The following is a 14,947-nucleotide window of genomic DNA, read 5'->3' on the forward strand; positions in this document are numbered from 1 at the left end:
TAGACCAGGCTGACCTCGAACTCAGAAATCCGCCTGCCTCTGCCTCCCGAGTGCTGGGATTAAAGGCGTGCGCCACCACGCCCGGCTACAATGTTTATATTTCAAATGTTCTTCCTACCTATTCCATGATTTATCTTTTCTTCTCTTGTTTCTTCTTCCTTCTGTCTTTGCTTCTTTCCTTCCTTCATTTATCACTTCCTTTTTCTCTCCTATTCTTTTTCCTTTAGACAGAATCTGTCAGTGTAACCCAGGCTAGCTTTAAACTCACCAGCTTCTGCCTCAGTCTCTCAGAGGTTCTAGGATTACAGGCACACATCAACACCTGGCCTTCTTTTCACTTTATTTGTGGTGCCTTTTGAAGGCATTTAAAAATGTTAGGTAAAGAAATCCTTTACCTAGTACAAAGTCAGAAAGACTTTTGCTATAAACAAGATGAGTTATGGCAAGACTCGAAATCCAATAGTTTAATTCCTTCAACTTTGTATTCCTTTTATCAAAGCAGTTTTGAGTACTTTAGATCAGTTGAGTGCATGGTTTATAATCAGCTTCCAGTTTCCTCCATTTTATGCTTTTTGCTCTCGTGTCAGGTCTGTGATCCACCCTGAGTTAACCTTGAGTGGCCAGGCCAAGGCTGTGACATACAAGCCCAAATGTGATGCCTTAGCTTTTCCTCTTGTTGCACTGAATGATCTCTCAAGTAGCCCCAGCCCCTGCCACTTTTTGAGAAAACACAGAAATAGAAAAGTCACTCTCACTGTCCCTACCCTGCTCCCAGGAAGCATGCTGTATATGTGACTGAACATATACATTTTCTAGAAGAGTTCCCAGAGGAAAGGCATACCCATAGCTCTGAAGACGTGGGGGACACACAGAAGAATATGAACCATTAGGCCTTACTAAGTCCCCCCTTTATTATTATTAGGCAGACCTGTTTGACAGCCTTACTTCTGCATGGCTGTACACAATTTACTAAACCTAATCATGGAAGTACAGTTGTCCCGTTTCCTTGGAATTGATTTTCTTTGGAAGATTTCTGTGTCACATAAAATTCATAGTAAGCAAATCTGTACACTTCCTCTTATTAATCTCCCATAGATGCCTGGATCATGAATCTAAAAGCGGATGAGAAAAGATACTTCTTTTCAGTCCCTAAGGTATATTTATATCCGGTGGTCCCAGCACCATGTGTTAAACAAATCGCATTCACCCACACTAAGGTGACTTGGTGCCTTTGATGGGGCTGGGAGTGTTCCTCGAGAGCAGAGCGCTCGCCTCACCTGTGCAAGCTCTGGCTTCTCTCACCAGCTGAGAGCAACACAATTCATTGATTACACATGAGGGGGTTAGCCTTGACTCCTCAGCTCAGTCCATTGAGCCATTCCTCTTATGTCAGTACTACTTTCCCCACTTCCTTGATTTCTGTAGACTTACAGTGAGGTTGCAGATTCAACAGTTTAAATCCCCCAAGACTGGATTTATTTTATCAAATTAATTTTGACTATTTTAGATCCTTGGAATGCATTATAGTCAGCTTCCAATTTCCTTCAAAAAGCCTGATAGCTTGCTTGCTTTCTTCTTTCTATCTCTTTCTTTCTTTCTTTCTTTCTTTCTTTCTTTCTTTCTTTCTTTCTTTCTTTCTTTCTTTCTTTCTTTCTTTCTTTCTTTCTTTCTTTCTTTTAGACTGGGATTGAATTGACTCTAGATACATTTGGAGAAAATGGTGAATCCACTGCTCCAGTCCATGAACAACTGTGCTTTCATCGATTCAGATGCTCCTATATGGATTCCTTTTCCTTTCTCTCTCTCTCTCTCTCTCTCTCTCTCTCTCTCTCTCTCTCTCTCTCTTCTTTTCTCAGTGGTCATTTGTACTTCTTTCAAATTTATTCTTAAGTTTTTATTCTTTTTTTTTTTTGATTATTTTGTGAGCATGCATACATGAACGTACCATGTGCATGCGATGCCCACAGAGGCCAGAAGAAGACACGAGCCCCCTGAAACTGTCATTACTGACTGTTATGAGCCACCACGTGCATTCTGGCAACCAAACCTCTGCAAGAGAAAGCACTGCTTTCTCTTAATGGTGAGCCACCTCTCCAGCCCATAAACTGTAGGTTTTTCACAAATGCCTTTTATCCACCTGAAGATGTTCTCTCTTGTCATTTGTTCATATTAAAACTTTCCCCATGAACTGCATAGATTGTTATGGAATTATTTTCCTATCCTCATTATAGATTTTCTTCTTTATTTTATTGGTGCAGTCTTTATATGACTTAATCTGTCTTGCATACCTGGTATAGATCCAACTTCATTAAGGGATAGAATTTGCCACCTACTGATGTTTTCAGTTTGCTAACATTTCAACAAATTTTACAGCTAAATTATTAAGTCTAGTGGATGAACCTTAATTTTCCTGTCTTGTGATATCTTCATTTTTGATTTTAGATTACTGATCTCAATTAATGTTCACCTTTTCTTTATCTAAGAGTGATGTCAGTTCTTAAAATATAATAGAATTCATTGGTGAAACGATACGGGTGTGACCACACATGTGTGTTTGATTTTTAATTATTGATTCAAGTTTTCTACATGGCAAGAATGTTCCCTTCCTTTTTGTGCCAATATTGGGACTCTGTGTCAATCTGCCTGTATTTAACCTGTGGAATTGTCACCCTGCTGTACAGTGACTTATGCCTTAAAACAGCCTTGAGTTTATGCATCAGCTTATGCTCCCAGGGGCTCCTCCTCTCCTTCCAACCTGTGGGTCATCCACAACCTGGGCAGAGTAAAAGCCATATGAGCCAGACCTCAGGGCATGAGAGCAGAAGAGCAGCTGACCCTGTCTCCTGCCAGTGGTGGCACTGGGTGACCTAGCTGGAACAGGACTGGAGAGCTTCCAGGGCTTTGAGTTGGCTCACCCCCAAACCTATACCATCTGTGAACTCTTGGAGCATGAGAAAGAGCCAATACTGCCTATCCAAAAACCACAGGATCTCCATGACACAGGGCAACAGCAGGATAACCCAGAGGAGGAGCTCCAGTGGGGATCCAGTATTGATGGTGTCACAAAGGCCAGAGACCTCAAACCAGGCCAGTGACTCATTGCAAATGAACATTTGCAAGTGAAGATGATGTGTCGACAGAGAGATATTACTGTGGGACACACTGTGACACTCTACAGCTTCCATGATGAGATGTTTTCTATGATTTTTTAAATTTTGTTCATCTGTTTTGTGGTTTTTTTATCTTTGTGGGAAGGTTGCAAGGGTGGTGGGTGAAGATGAGGGGACAGGGAGGTGAGTGGAACCAAGGCCCAGGATGTGAAACTCACGAAGAATCAATAGCAAGTTAAAAAAAAAAAGAGTTGAACTCTAATTTTGTTTTTTGTTTTTGTTTTTTCAAATTCCAGTTTTACATTAAAAACTTGCTGCATACTAATGTGGATAGAGAATCACATTTAAAGTAAGAACATATGAGGCTGGGGGATGGCTTCAGTCTGTGAATTGTTTGTGATACACAATGAGAGCCTGAATTTGATTGACAGAACCCACCTAAAAAGCTGAGTATGGTGATGTGTTCTTGTAATCCCAGCACTCCGGAGGCAGAGACAGGAGGATCGCTGGGGTATGTGGGCCTGCTAGCCTAGCTGAATCCTCTTGTCCCAGGTCCTACTGAGGCTCTGTGGATATGAGCTCAAAATTGGGTTCACTAAACACCATCAGTGGCATAGGACACAGGGGGCAAGCTTCTTCTGCACACAGGTCCACTGTAAAATGGAAATTGGATGACATATTCTGCCATTTGGGATTATTGGTCAAGAGAACTTTGGTATTTGGAATCATGTTAGGAGCTATAAAGCAACACACAAATACTGCTTGTGTGGATGCCTGCAGATTTCTCCCTCTGAACTTCTGGATCACCCACATGGTTCTAGTCTGTGGACTGAATGGTTCTCTGTGTACCTCTTGTGTGAGATGTACTGGTGTGTGTGTGTGTGTGTGTGTGTGTGTGTGTGTGTGTGTTTGTGTGTGTGTGCATGTTTGTGTAGTGTGTGCACTGTGTGCATGCTTATGTGGTGTGTGTGTGTTTGTGTGCATACGTGTTTGTGTAGTATGTGTGATGTATGTATGTGTGTGTGTGTATCCATCTGTCTCTCTAGCTACCTATAACCCAAAGATCAACCCAATCTCAGGACCTAGTTCAGTATTTCTCACTCCTGAAACTCAACAAGCAGGCTAGACAGACTAGTGCTCCTGGGACCTGCCTGTGTCTGCCTCTCCAGTGCTAGGATTGCAAGCATTCCATCATGCCTAGCTTCTTATATGGGTACTAGTCATTGAAATCCTATCCTAAGGCTTGTCCAGCAAACATTTTACCAACTGAGCCCTCTTCTCATCCCCACATGGCTAATTTCCAATGATGAAATCTCAGGCTTTATAGAAAGTCTCTGGCCCCTGAAGACGGTAATTATCTATGTGAACTCTCCATTGTACTGCTGAGGGGATCCCGCAATCTTCCAGTAAGCCATCTCAATGAGGGAGCTTACGGTCTCCAGCAGGAGGGTAAGGGGTCACGCCTTTTCCCTGACCTGAACTCGTGCAGTTGTGTTGCCTACACATTGAGCTGTAACCTCTGCTGTCTCTTTGCCTGCCCTGGCGAGTGAGGGAGCCGTGTACTCATGATGCCGTGTAATTGTGCACAGTTGAATGCAGTGAGTGTGGGCTTCTGAGCACATGATGGAATGGACTCACAAAGGTTAACGCTGCTAAATGCACCCAGAGTAAAGCAAAGTCCAGGGGCTATCCCTTGTGGCAGATCTATCCCAGGGGGACGGGGCAGCCATTAACCAAGGCCTGTCAGAGGGGGACTACTCAGCCATCTAACTATTTGTTGAAATACAACTAGAAATAGAGGAGTCAGAAGATCAGCTAGAGGCAGGCGCAAGGGGTCAGCTATTATTTGGGCCAGGCAGAAGGGAGAGGAGAAACACAGGAGACACTGTAAATGGGCAAGGGTAGACCCTTCAGAGGCAGGACTGGATATCTGCCTGCTATTAATTCTTTTCAGCTGAAAATACCAGGAACCTACTATGCCTAGTTTTAAGAGGGAAAAATGAAGAAGTCAAGAGATTGGCTATTGAAAGCATAATTGAGATATTTTGGAAAATTGAAATACTGAGATTCCTGCCAAGTGTAGAATTGGGAGTTGTGCTTTTGTGGCGAGACCAGGCTCTGTCCTGTGGGACTCTTGCTTCCTGCTTCTCTTTGGGTTTAGTTTATGCTTATTTGTCACCGCTGGGGACATGTTTGGTTAATGAGGCTTTGAAAAAGGTTCTGGTAATTCCGGAGTTCCCACATCTTCTGCTCTAGTTTGCTTCCTATAGCTGCGATAACACCATGACCAAGACAGACTGTCTTAGTCATCTCTCTATTGCTACAAAGCGACACCATGACCAAGGCAATTTATGGAAGAAAGCAAACGACTTGGGGGTCACTTCACAGTTTCAGAGCATGAGTCCTTGACCATCATGGCACGGAGCACAGCAGCAGCCAGGCACATGTGTTACTGGAATGTTATCTGAGAGCTGAGCTTCTATTTTATTAGGTTAGCACATGGGAGGTGGGGGAGAGAGAGAGAGAGAGAGAGAGAGAGAGAGAGAGAGAGAGACAGAGACAGAGACAGAGACAGAGACAGAGACAGAGACACAGAGAGAGACCGAGAGAAAGACACAGAGAGAGAGAGTGGCATATAATAGACTTTTGAAACCTCAACACCCACTCCCAGCAATACACATCCTCCAACAAGATCACACTTAATCCTAATCCTCACCAAACAGTTCCTTACCTAAGGACTAAGTATGAACCTGTGGGCCCATTCTCATGCAAACACAACAACTTAGGGAAGAGAGGCTTTGTTTAGCTTACATATCTCAATCATAGCCATCATAAGGGAAGTTAGGGCAGGAACCTGGAGGCAGGAGCTGACACCGAGGCCATGGAAGAGTGCTATTTATGGGCTTGCTCCATGTGGAGAGCTCAACATGCATTCTTACACACCAATGGCCAGTTAAGCAGTAGTGGTACCACTCGCCATGCGATCTCCCACATCAATCATTAATCACAAAAAAGGCCGCCACAGGCTTGTCTACAGGCTCATCGATGGAGACATTTGGTCATTGAAATTTCCCCCTCCACAGAGGCTCCTTATCAAGATGGTGAAAACCTAGAGAGCACATCCTCTGTCTCCCTGGGCAGAAGGCCTTTCCTCCAATCTACAACTCCTCAGGAGGACTTTAATTGGCCTGCTCTGATCAGATGACCATTAGTTTGGCCACACAGAAGAGAATCCCAGTCTCTGTGGTAAGATGTGATGCTGAGGAAGTAACAGTTCCAAGAAGGATTTATATGCTATAGTCCCTGATGATTGATGTTTTCTTTGTTAAATAAGTGTGTATGTGTGTGTACATGTGTGTAGATATGTGTGTTGTGAACATGAATGTATGTGTATGCACGTAAATGTATGTCTGTATGTGTGTACATGTGAGTGTGTGTGTTTGTATGTATGTGTGTATACATGTGTATGTATGTGTGTGTTTATGTATGTATATGTATACATGTGTGTATGTGTGTGTATACATAAGTGTATGTGTACATGTGGGTATATGTGTGTGTTTGTGTGTGTATGCATATGTATACATCTATGTATGTATATATGTGTGTATGTGTACATGTATTATGTGTATAAACACATGTGAGTGTATGTGTGTATGTATGTGTCATGTAGCTCTGTGTGTGTGTGTGTGTGTGTGTGTATGTGTGTGTGTTTGTATCTTTGTACAATTCAGGATTTTTGTTAATGAGTCTGTTCCTAATCAGACAACTCACCGCTATGTTTTTTAGCCTGAGAATGGAAGAGTCTCATGACAAGGCCTTAACACTTTTACATAAGATTGCTCTTGGATGAATGTCACCAGCACATCTTTTAAACAGCCCCTCTCTGGGACAGGTTTGCTAACTTATGCCTCCTGGTGTTGCCTCCTTCCCTTGCTGCAGACCACAGTTTTCTTTTCCTCTACTTCACTCTCTGAATGTGTGTTTGTGGGGTGCGGTGAGGCATGTCTAAGAGTATACTTGTGAGTAAAGACAGCCTGTGCCTGTGGATGTGGAGAAGTGAAAGTGGTAGTTTCTTTGTTACAAAGCAGTGTTCAAGAGATGAACAAAGCTGTTAGCTGTTAAACCCAGGCATGCTAAGTGCTTGTGATGCCAGTACTTTGGAGGCTGTGGCAGGAGAACAGAGCATTCAAAGCCAGCTTGTGCTACATACTGAGCCAGGCAGTCTAGTCTACATAGTAAGATCCTGCTCTCTCCCCCCATCAGTTCCAAAACCCAAGAATCGAATTAAAAGGCTGATTTGACCTTCTGCATCTGTGCTCTTACTTTTCCACAATGTCTCCTGCTCCAAAGGGTTTTCTAAGGGAAAGCAGAGCGATGGAGTCCAGGGTCAGGAGGCCCTCAGGATAAGCACAGTTTTTAAAAAAAAGATGTGAAGTCCACGCAACATCGAAAGCACTAAGTTTCTCAGAGAAATAGCAGGCAACATGGAGATCTATATGAAAAACTGAAGACTGCAATTTCTGGGCTGAGAGCTAGCTTAGTGGTAAAGGAGTGTGTTCAAAGACTGATGGCCTGAGTTCCATCTCTGGAAGTCATATGGTAGGAGATAGATAACCAACTACTGAAGGTTGACCTCTGACCTCCACATGCACACCACCACCTATGGCTTACACATAGACACAAATACAAACAAAAAAGTGAATGAATGAATAACTTAATTTTTAAAAAAATGATGAGACAATCATAGGGTAGGTTTATTTATTTATTTATTTAAAAAGAACTTTTGTTAAGGTGTAAGTGATTCGTGATAAATCATGCATATGCATATTTGAAGTGCAATTCAATGCGTTTGGACATGTGGGTGTCCCATGAGGCCATCACCACAATCAAAGCAGTATCCATCAACCCTTTTGGTTGCTTTTGTCCTTTGCTCCTTTGACATTCATCTCTTTCTGTCACTGTGCATTAGTCTGCAGTTTTCAGAACTGGGAGTGAGCTCTGCCCGGAGTCACGTGGCATCTGCTTTCCCTGGCCTGGCTTCCTTCACGTGGGTAATTGTCCTCGAGATTCATTTGCATTGTTACCTGTTTGCATAGCTCAGTTGTGAGTTGCTTTTCTCCCCCTTCCCAATGAATGCAGGGAACTTTGTTTATTCGTTCACCCACTGATGGACACTTGAACTGTTTCTCCTTGTTGACTATTACCAATAAATCTGCCTGGAGCCTCTGCAAACAAGTGTTAATATGCTGAAATGTACAACCTAAAACATTGCTGCTTTCTTTGGGTGACATTCTCTACTTGTCGCCAATCTCCATCTATCAAGCTAAGCGCAGGCATCTAGACTTCAATGGTGGCTTTGTAAGAAACAAGAAGACAAAAAGGGGGTGTTGTGGCTTGGTCCATGTTTACTGTCCACTGTGCTGGCCTTTCTGGTGGACAGCAGCATGGTGACCAGTGGCCTTCACAGAATCAGAAATGGCCCAGAGAAGCATGAAGGACCGGCTGAGATCAAGCTCAAGACACTTTGTGCTCAGAAATTTCTCGGTGGGGAGGGCTGAGATTTTAGATGCATGTAGCAGACACCAGCTCCACTGTAGATACAGATAGCACTAAATTCCCATCTATGTTTTCTCAATTGATTTGCTAGCAAGTTCTAAGTGCTGTTTTCATCCTTGGGGCTTGGAGAAGGACATTAGTCTGTTACTGTTTAAAATCTAGTTTAAACATTAACATAATAATTATATCAATCCTTTTCTGAGTCTATACCAAAACATTTTGGACTGTGTAGTTTATAAACATTAAAAATGAGACCATCTATCCTTGTTTTATTTCTCTTTCTGTGATCAAATACCCTTACAAACATCAATTTAGGGAGAGTAGGGCATATTTTAGCTCACAATTCCAGGTTACAGTCCATCACCAAGGGAAAGACACATTGGCAGAAACTTGAGACACTGGTCACATCATCTCCACAGACGGACAGAGAGCACTGAATGCATGTGTGCTTCTTACTCAGCTCCTTTCTCTACTCTTATACTCTCTAATATCCCCTGTATAAGGAATGGTGCTGCCCACAGTAGGCTGGAGCTTCCGCACCACTTAACATGCAATCAAGACAGTCCCCCACAGACATGTCCAAGGCTAACCTAATCCAGACAATCCATTATTGAGACTCTCTTTTCAGGTCATTCTAGGCTGTGTCAAATTGAGGATTGAAAGTAACCAGTATCTCATTATAGGATATTTATAGTTTTAAAACAGTTTTGTTGAGGTGTAACTGCTTTGGAAGCTGGGAATTCCAAGATCAAGGCTTCTAGCAAATCCTACATCTGGTGAGGTTTGTTCCGTGCCTCCAAGACAGCTCATATGGTGTCACATGGCTAAAACAGCAGACTATTATATGATGGCTCTTCTCAAAATGAGGCTATTATACTCCCTTCTATCGCTTAAAAAAAAGGCATTTAATCCTGTTTATGAGTGCAGAGTGCTCAAGACTTCATCACTTTCTAAAGGCTTTGCCTCGTTCTTCTATTTAATTGGGTATATATCTCAGAGAGAAATGTCCCTTTAAACAATAGCAACACTATATGCAGATCTTACTTGAGTCTGAGATGTCCCCAACTGACTCTGTGACTCAGGAGCCCTCCCTAGGGGCTCCTCCTATTTTTGTTGTGATTTCTCTTATAGGACAAGCATTATCTCTTCTTTCAAATGGTTTATTAGCACTCCTGCAAAGAGCCTCTTTATAGGTTGCTGACTTATGCCCTTGAGTTTCCTTCATCAGATGCTTCCCCAAAGGCTAAAGAACACAAACCAACCGGGGGTTCCATTTGCATCTCACAATCACCTGTGTTTCTGGAGATAGCCTAGTAACTAATTACTGTATCTATCCATCCTCTAGCTACTTAGGAGGCTGCAGCAAGCTCAGCCTTTGAACAATTCTTTATCACAGACTGTCAGAATTGGAAGGGGTTTTCGAGGCCATGCTTACCAACTGTGTCATCTTTAAAAGGACTTGGTGGCAGCTTAGAGAAGTGAAGTGTCCCCACCATGAGCCCCAGATTCTGATGGAGGTAGAGTTGGATCAAGGAAAACTGAATGAGGACCTTGGCCCTTCAGGCCACCTCTCATCCGTGCCACGCTCCATCCCTACTCCTCCCAACCCTCAGCTCTCATTTTCTGCACTTAATATGTTTTCCTGAATTGATTTTTTCCCTCTCTGCCTCATCCATTACATTCAAGGTTATTTTTGGTGCTCTTCTCTGTCTCTTTCATTTTGCAGACTGATCTCCCAAGCTTTGCTGAGCTTGGCGGCATTTTCTACCCCAGGGTCTTTGGCTTCATTAGAGTGTTGTTTCCTAGGACTTTACAGTCTTCCTAAGGTCTATAAAACTAACTAGCCTCTAAGACCCCTTAGCCCTACTTCCTCCCACACCCCCTCCCAAGATGCTGCTATTTCCCATCATGCACTATCCCAAGCCACCTTTGTGTATTCTTAGACCCCTTAGCCCCACCTCCTCTCATACCCAAGTCCTATGATGCTGCTATTTCCCATCATGCACTAACCCCAAGCCACTACTCTTCATGATAGCCTTTGGAGCACATCCTTCCACATGATTCAGCACTGCACCAGCCACAGGTAGCGTCCGCGGACACATCTTCCTGATGATGTTTATTTTCTCTCCTGTGTTTTCATTGTGTGAAGATGTGACTATCTGTAATGGTTCCCCTTTGCTCAACTATGAGGCTGGTAGGGCGTCTCCCAGGTTCAAGGCAGATGATTGGTGCCGGAGTAAGGGGGGCTGGTGAGTTAGTATAAAGCTAGAAATGCAACTGCCCTGAACATGACTGGGGGTTCTAATGTCCCAGGCATTTGGATGACTTTAGAAAAGGCCAGAAAGTCTAGCTGTGGCATCAAATGACTGTTGCAGGAAGCCTGAGATGCCTCAGCTGTAATGTGGGAATACTAGTCGACAGTTTCCAGATCATAAAGAATGACGAAACATAAAAACTTTTCGAGTCTATAGGCATAGATGACCCTCTCTCCTGTAGTCAAAAGAGGACACAACTCAAATCTGGAGCTCTAGTACAAAAATGTGCTCCTGCTCAAGTTCACAGACCTCCTGCAACTGCAATGTTGTTCTGCTTGTCTGTAAGAAAGGAACAATGCATACTTTATAATAAAGGTGATGAGAATTACACATAAAGCATGTAAAGTATTAACACTGTGCCTGGCAGCAAGTCAGTGCTCAATAAATGCTGGTGATTGTAGTGTTTATAGAGATTTTTGTTTTATTTTTAGGTATGCTTATATGCGTGGGTCTATGTATATATGTATACATGACTGCAGGTACTTCAGAGGCCAAAAGATTGTCAAATGCCCTGGAGCTGGGGTTACAGGCAGTTGTGAACTGCCCATTGTGGGTGCTGGGAACTGAGCTCTGGTCCTTTCCAAGTGCTCTTAACCTTATCTGTCTTTCTTGTCCCCAGCATTGGCTATTTTAAAGTGTCCCACAATGTTAAACTTCATTTCCTTTGAAAATTCATAGCCCCCCCCAAAAAAAAACATGTGCATATCCTGAGGATTCTGTAATCTTGGAGCTTATAAATTTAAGTATTTGTTAAATATTTTATGCAGACAATATCTTTATTAATGTATTCATATTTATTAATGTGTATAATCTGCAGTTTAAAAATACTCAGTTTTATGGAATCCAAAGCTTCATTGGGTGGCAAAGTCTAGGCAAATAGTTTTAAAACAATTTATCACCAGAGCCCAAATAATAAAAGATTTCCAGTGGACAGTTGCTTGAACAATCCAATTCTATACTCACTTATTAATCACTTCTTAAAACCCAGGCATGAAGATGAATGAGGCCAAGTCCCTGTACTCCTGGAAGTCACAACAGAAAAGTCACTGTCATCAATACAGTGATAGTGGAGATGACAGTGCTGGATTCAGTGGCAGTGGCAGTGGCAGTGGCAGTGGCAGTGGCAGTGGTAGTGGCAGTGAAGACATCACAATACTCAGGGCTAAGATACCACCTTCCAACCCTTCCATCTTGGACTGGTCTCTAAAAAGATGAGTGAGGGGTTCACATCACCGGATGTGATACCAAGGCCGGAATGTTCTTGGTACCACTAGAACATAGACATCACCTAAGGTTCATGTGCATCACTTTATCTAACTCTCGATGGAATCCTTGGAGATCAGTACTTTCCTTCTTTTGAGAGTATAGACAAGGAAGCTAAGCACATTGAGAAATGTTTTCGGTGACACAGAACAGTCTCACTAAGGCTTCCGTCTCATTCTCTCCAGCCCTGGGACTGCATTCCTGGAGCTTATGGAGTCCAGAAGCAGGTAAACTTTCCCCTGGAATTGGAGTTACAGATATTGTGAGCCTCCATATGGGTTCTGGGACTCAAACACAGATGCCCTGGAAGCGCAGACATTGCTCTTAACCTCTGAGATACCTCTTTATCTTCTGTGGCTGGGTCTTAAAAGATAGGGGCTTAACATCAGGCAACAGAGAGGGGTGAGTTCTAGCTGGAAAGAGCAACTTGGTGAATACAAAGAGAATACAAATGTTCTTGGTATCACTAGAGAACAGGGGAGTGGTGGTGTGGGAGAGAGGCTCTTGGTGGGAGTTTCAGATTTGAGAGAGGAGTCACTTAGGGTCTCCCCAAGTTCAGTTCTATTGCAGCATGAGGGTATAGAGGCTGTGTAGAACTAGTGTCACTTCCAACAGTATAAGAGATGTCTTCTAGGTTAACAGAATAAAAGGGTGTGCTTTCTGCTTTGATATTTGGAACTTCTGGAGCCACGTTTGGTCAGGGAATCTGGTCCTGCTCACAGATCATAAACTGGGCTCTGTAGCTGGTCCCATGCTTATCTCTTCCTTGCCGTGAGACTTTAGCAGCGAAAGTTAACTTCGCTGAGCCTCAGACGACTCTCACACACACACACATGGAATTGTCAGAAACCTCCAGTCGGGACCTGGGGAGATGGAGTTCCAGGCCAGTGAGGGACCCTGCCTCAAAATAATATTGGAGGGATCTAGAATAGCTTTGTGTGTTTCAGCATTGAGAACTTTTCCTGGCACCCAGCCAACTTCAGTAAACCACAGTGAGCTGTTGATCGTGATTCAATTACAGATTGGCTGCAGGACTTTCCCATCTGAGCTTCAAGATCCACAAATAGAGTGTTGAATAAAAGCTGCGGTCCCTCCCAGGAGAAGGTATTGCTTTTGAAAATGGCTTCTTTGGTAAAGATATTTAAGAAATAACAGATTTCTGTTACCAAAAAAGTGAACAATGAGACTAAATTGGAGGTATTCTGCCTACTTGGTTCCTTCCTGGGACCAAAGGCACTGTCTCAAGTGGGATGGACCCATCCTTGGACAGCTTCTGTGGTGCCAGTAGAGATAACTGGCATTTTCTAATTGGTCAACTTAAACAGCCCTTCATGTTCAGTGTTCACATTGTCTTGGCTTTTTGTCTATGTGGGAGTCTTTTTTTAGCATCCTGGGTCTACCTCACTCCAGTGTTTTGATCATTCCGTGTTTTTGCAGTACTAAGTCTGTTGTTGAGGGGGTGGACAGCTAGCAACTCATTGCCTGCTACCTGTCCATGCCCCAGCTACTCTGTGCCCTCGATCACTATCTGCTGTGTTGCTGAGGCAATTCCCCTTGTGTTTCTTCCTGAAGCTGATTTTTACCACTAAAAAGCCACTTCCCATGAGACACAAGCTGGATCAGTGTGTCTAATCCATCTCATGGATATTTAGCTCATTAAACAGCAATAGATTCACACAGAAAAATGAAACTGTGCCCATCATTAGCGCTAAATATGTTTCCTTTCTTTGTCTTAGCTTTATCTTCGAAAGAGAAATGTGAACGGCTCTGCATAATGAGAGGCTCATCGAAGGAAAGGGGGCAAGAAACGGAAAGCAACGAGGCAAAGAGATAACAGGAGACTGGTTCCAGCAATATTCCTCCTTGCAGGAAGTGAGCCCCACTGAATCCATATTTCTACATAATAAGCTGTTTGGTGGAGGCTTGAGTGTCTCTTTATCAGCACAGGAAAGAGTCCCAAGCAGACTGTGCCCCTGGAAGAAGGTCCCTGTGCCTGCCAGTCACATAGGCAACTTATCACCAGTTGGGTCCCCCAGATGGTGTCCTTTGCCCTTTCAGCTTAAGCTGAGGCTACCATATGATCTGGTTGCTGGGAAATGACTTTGTTTGGTGAATGGCTCTCTTCTTTAGAGAGATAAATATGTTAGGTGGCACCAAGCTTGTATAGTCCTTGGCTTAGTTAGATTCTTCAAGACCCAACAAATCTTCTGGGGGCTGTAACACGGTTAAACTAAATCTCAGATTAGGCTGGGGAGATAGCTCAGTGGATAAAGTGCCTGTCATGCAACCATAAGGCTTGTAATTTGGATCCTCAGAACTGCTTTCAGAGTCAGGCTAATGTAGCCACAGCTTGGAATCCCAGCCCTCAGCAGGCACAGACTCCCCAAGGCAAGATGGCTAGGTAGACAGGCTGGAATTAGCAGGCCACAGAATCAGTAAGAAATCTTGTCTTGATAGATAAAGGGAAAGCTATGGAAAAAGACATTCAAACTCAACTTGGAACCTCTTCACATATGCATGTATACGATGAACACATGAGCCCACACCTGTGAACATGTACATACATACATGAAACACACACAAATAAACATGCAATGAATAAATAATTCCAGGCTTTTCACCATATTTCATGATTTCACTCACATATGTGTGTTTGGGAGTTTAATAAATCTCAAACCATAGTCTTCTTTTCCTTAATTTCTT

General features: G+C 43.2%; 1 protein-coding gene and 1 long non-coding RNA gene across 2 annotated transcripts in view; one reads left to right on the forward strand and one right to left on the reverse strand.

Moving 5' to 3' along the window:
• Window positions 1-14,947, reverse strand: part of Asic2 (acid sensing ion channel subunit 2) — a 1,137,334-nt gene that overhangs the window by 427,119 nt on the left and 695,268 nt on the right. The window lies entirely within an intron of this gene.
• LOC110305191 lies at window positions 12,209-14,172 on the forward strand. Its single transcript, XR_002379142.2, has 3 exons — window positions 12,209-12,471; window positions 13,266-13,348; window positions 13,981-14,172. It is a non-coding gene; the product is annotated as an uncharacterized LOC110305191 (long non-coding RNA).

This window comes from Mus caroli, chromosome 11 (assembly GCF_900094665.2).
Source record: "Mus caroli chromosome 11, CAROLI_EIJ_v1.1, whole genome shotgun sequence".
NCBI lineage: Eukaryota > Metazoa > Chordata > Mammalia > Rodentia > Muridae > Mus > Mus caroli.